General features: G+C 34.8%; 1 long non-coding RNA gene across 1 annotated transcript; it reads left to right on the plus strand.

Moving 5' to 3' along the window:
• The first annotated feature begins 243 nt into the window (after positions 1-243).
• On the plus strand, positions 244-2,637 carry LOC146899311 (uncharacterized). The gene is made up of 3 exons (XR_015022666.1): positions 244-411; positions 1,522-1,608; positions 2,407-2,637. It is a non-coding gene; the product is annotated as an uncharacterized LOC146899311 (long non-coding RNA).
• The last annotated feature ends 1,988 nt before the right edge of the window (positions 2,638-4,625 follow it).

The raw sequence follows: 4,625 nt of genomic DNA on the forward strand, positions 1-4,625 counted from the left end.
GAGAATTTAGGAATATTATACCTGCGAGTTGAGAAAAGTTCCGATAAGAAAATATTAGAGAATGAATAGTGGTTTTTGAGTAAGGAGACAATTCTAAGATGTTTGAGACTGGTTAGAAGTTCATCAGAGTTAGGATAGAACTTTGTCAGTTACGTGTATCTTGAACCGCGAGAACCGGGTCCGGTTTATTTCCAAAACCAAAACTCTATAAATAGAGGTTCATACCACTTTTTATCAAAAAAATCAAGACTTTCTCTCTCTTCTCTCTCTCATTTCCGCAACTTTTCTTTCCTCCACCGTTCCGGGGCCGTAACTTCTTCGTTCCTTGTCCGAATCGCGCAAACGAGATATCAAAACGAAGCCCTTGACGATTCCTATCTTCCTACGCGTGATTCACTGTCAATAGATGAGGTATTCCTCCCTTTTTTTCCTCTTTTAAATCTCGGTTTTGAGCATTTGTTGGTGTTGGGTGTCGAGTTTCGATTTTCTTGCGTGATGCTATGTATTAATGTTGTTGGGTAAGTCCGTATGAGTATAGATCTGAACGAAAATTTACGATCCGTTCATTTTAAAGTTTTAGTGTTTTTCGAAAAGTGTCGAAATGTGAATTTTATTTGATATTTATGCTTTAGACAAGTAAATGAGTTGATTCAACCGATTAGTTTTTGAAAAAAGTTGTCTGGACGAAAGGGCTGAAACGTGCAAGGGTATTTTCGTCCTTTTTTTAACTGTTTAACGGTGAAAATGAGTTGACCAATGGCTTTGCATCGTCGAGACATTCGAAATGGACCTATGGTTCACGACGTTCCGACGACGGATGAATTTATTATGATTTTCTGAAAATAATGTGTCTGAGCTAACGCTGGAAGTGACTGCTGACACTATCAGAGTTCGAATTTTTTATGTTTGAACTGTTGAATGGTGAAAATATTTTGTCTGTGAATTTGTGTTAGGTTGACTGAGCCAGAGGCTCTGGTATGCGATGTAAACACAAAGGAGACTTTGTCGAAAATTCGTCAGATTCATTTTATCTTATTTTTGAGTGGTTTTGAAAAGAGGTTTCAAAACAGATAATATTTTGGGATTCACCTGAACATGAAAAGTATTTGTCAAATTGTTTAGAAATCTTTAAGGTCTCTCAGAAGACTTAGAGTATTTGAGAAAATATTTCCTTGGGTGAATTTAAGGAAAAACGCAATTTAAATTAGTCTCATTGAAGTATTTGGAGAATATTTTAGAAACATTGTTATTTTGAAATTGTCTAAAGAAAAAAATGTTTTGAGTAGATAAATTTTCGAAAGAAAAGTCTCTGATGAGAGAGAGTTCTCCATAGTTACTTTTGTCAAATTTATGGTGATTAAGTGTTTTGAGAGGTTTTGAGACGAAGGCTCTTTTGGAAAATATTTTATTTAAGTTTTTGGAATTATTGAAGTTGATCATATTTCCGAGTGAGTTGAATTTCACCTAGAATGGGTAGGAAGCTTTAGAGCCGATATTTACCTAAGTTATTGTATCTGTTAGGATACTTAGCTCGAGGGTTTAGAGACGTTCCTGAGGTAGATGCTTACGAGTTGTAGAGCTGTACATTATAAGGAATGCTTTGCTCAGGTAAGGGGCACTTTCTTAAACATCTTAGTTACTTAAATGTATGGATGGTGTATGTGCTATTGTGTGTATTGTGAAACTGATATGTTAAGTGAATGTGTTTACCCAGTGTGGGATTTGTTTGCAATCAACTTGATTATGATATGTTGATGTGCGTTGCTTTCATATGATTTGTGAATAAATATATGAAATGCATGTTGATTTATGAAATGTTGTTTGATATGAATTGAAAGATAATATGTGAACTGCCAGTTGAGGCATGTTTTTATACTACATATGTTGAATGATGTATAAGAGTTGCATTTGCACATATTGAGTGGACAATATATGCTCATGCATTTCATGGTACGTGTTAGTCCGTTGGACGCACGGGTCTCATAGTACGCGGTAGTTCGTGGAGACGCACGAACGCGCGGGGTGTGGACTGCCGTGAAGGAACCCACCTTAAATCTAGTCTTATAGTACGCGGTAGTCTGTGGAGACGCACGGACGCGCGGGGTGTGGACTGCCGTGAAGGAACCCACCTTAAATCTATGAGAATCATGATTTTCTTACCCTCTGCAGAGTGGATTATTCCGGAATCATTTGCATGTGATAGGCCAGTGGAGGTTGTATCACACATGTAGTGTCTGCATTTGCTAGGCTAATTGTGCATCATTATATTTTGTGTGAGGAATGTTTATGCTGATGCCATTTACCATGCTAGTATGTATGCCTGCAGTACTTTTGTAATTCTGTTGTTATTAGATCGTGACCCTTTACATTAATTCGTGGATCGGGCTTTTCCCCATATCCAAATAGGGAGTGTGCTTTGCGGAAATAGCAAAGACTTTGGAGGTGTAGCAGTTTGGCAGTCAGACTTGATGCCATTGGTGGGATCTTGTACCATGTCATCCCAGTTCAGAGTTAAGGATCAGCTTAGATGTTTTCTTGTGGTGTCTTATGTTTATGTAATTTTACTTCTTTTGTTTGGGCACCGCTGTAAATGATACTACCATGAGAAATGAATACTTGAACATTATTTTATGCTTCCGTAGTGCATGATTTGATAGTAAAAGCTCATTTCCTAATATTGTTTTATAAAATGTGACATTTGATTCAGATTTTACTGTTGGTAATGCTTTCAAAATGTTTTACTTACTCTGATTTTAAATTAAAGACAATCATGAATCCTTTAATGCATGGCATTGAGTTGTTTTAAAAAGAAAAAAAAAATGCACTCTTGTTTTGAAAATCGGGCTGTTACATGACCTTTCGTCTACCAAGGATGATAACTCGATTTAAACATTATTTTAGTCAGGTTACTTGAATATATAACCAATGAACAAGTAACTTGACTAAAATCTTGTTTAAATAGAGTTTTATCCTGGAAGACGAAAGGTCACAAGGTGTGACCTTTCGTCTTCCAAGATGATAACTTGATTTAAACATTATTTTAGTCAGGTTACTTGAATATATAACCAATGAACAAGTAACTTGACTAAAATATTGTTTAACTAGTGTTTTTATCCTTGAAGACGAAAGGCCACAAGGTGTGACCTTTCGTCTTCCAGGAAGATAATTCGATTAAAACATTATTTTAGTCAGGTTACTTGAATATATAACCAATGAACAAGTAACTTGACTAAAATATTGTTTAAACAAATAGAGTTTTTATTCTGGAAGACGAAAGATCACAAGGTGTGACCTTTCGTGTTCCAGGATGATAACTCGATTTATACATTATTTTAGTCAGGTTACTTGAATATATAACCAATGAACAAGTAACTTGACTAAAATATTGTTTAAATAGAGTTTTTATCCTGGAAGACGAAAGGTCCCAGGGTGTGACCTTTGGTCTTCCAGGATGATAACTCGATTTAAATATTATTTTAGTCAGGTTACTTGAATATATAACCAATGAACAAGTAACTTGACTAAAATATTGTTTAAATAGAGTTTTTATCCTGGAAGACGAAAGGTCACACCTTGTGACATTTCGTCTTCCAGGATGATAACTCGATTTAAACATTAGTTTAGTAAGGTTACTTGAATATATAACCAATGAACAAGTAACTTGACTAAAATATTGTTTAAATAGAGTTTTTATCCTGGAAGACGAAAGGTCACAAGGTGTGACCTTTCGTCTTCCAGGATGATAACTTGATTTAAACATTATTTTAGTCAGGTTACTTGAATATATAACCAATGAACAAGTAACTTGACTAAAATATTGTTTAAATAGAGTTTTTATCCTGGAAGACGAAAGGTCACACCTTGTGGCCTTTCATCATCCAAGATGATAACTCGATTTAAACATTGGTTTAGTCAGGTTACTTGAATATATAACCAATGAACAAGTAACTTGACTAAAATATTGTTTAAATAGAGTTTTTATCCTAGAAGACTTAAGGTCACAAGGTCACACCTTTTGACCTTTCGTCTTCCAGGATGATAACTCGATTTAAACATTAGTTTAGTCAGGTTACTTGAATATATAACCAATGAACATGTAACTTGACTAAAATATTGTTTAAATAGAGTTTTTATCCTGGAAGACGAAAGGTCACACCTTGTGACATTTCGTCTTCCAGGATGATAACTCGATTTAAACATTAGTTTAGTAAGGTTACTTGAATATATAACCAATGAACAAGTAACTTGACTAAAATATTGTTTAAATATAGTTTTTATCCTGGAAGACGAAAGGTCACAAGGTGTGACCTTTCGTCTTCCAGGATGATAACTTCATTTAAACATTATTTTAGTCAGGTTACTCGAATATATAACCAATGAACAAGTAACCTGACTAAAATATTATTTAAATAGAGTTTTATCCTGGAAGACGAAAGGTCACAAGGTGTGACCTTTCGTCTTCCAGGATGATAACTCGATTTAAACATTATTTCAGTCAGGTTACTTGAATATATAACCATTGAACAAGTAACTTGACTAAAATATTGTTTAAATAAAGAGAGTTTTTATCCTGGAAGACGAAAGGTCACAAGGTGTGACATTTCGTCTTCCAGGATGATAACTCG

This window comes from Medicago sativa, chromosome 8 (genome assembly GCF_051527215.1).
Source record: "Medicago sativa cultivar Bolivia chromosome 8, Bolivia_mono, whole genome shotgun sequence".
Lineage (NCBI taxonomy): Eukaryota > Viridiplantae > Streptophyta > Magnoliopsida > Fabales > Fabaceae > Medicago > Medicago sativa.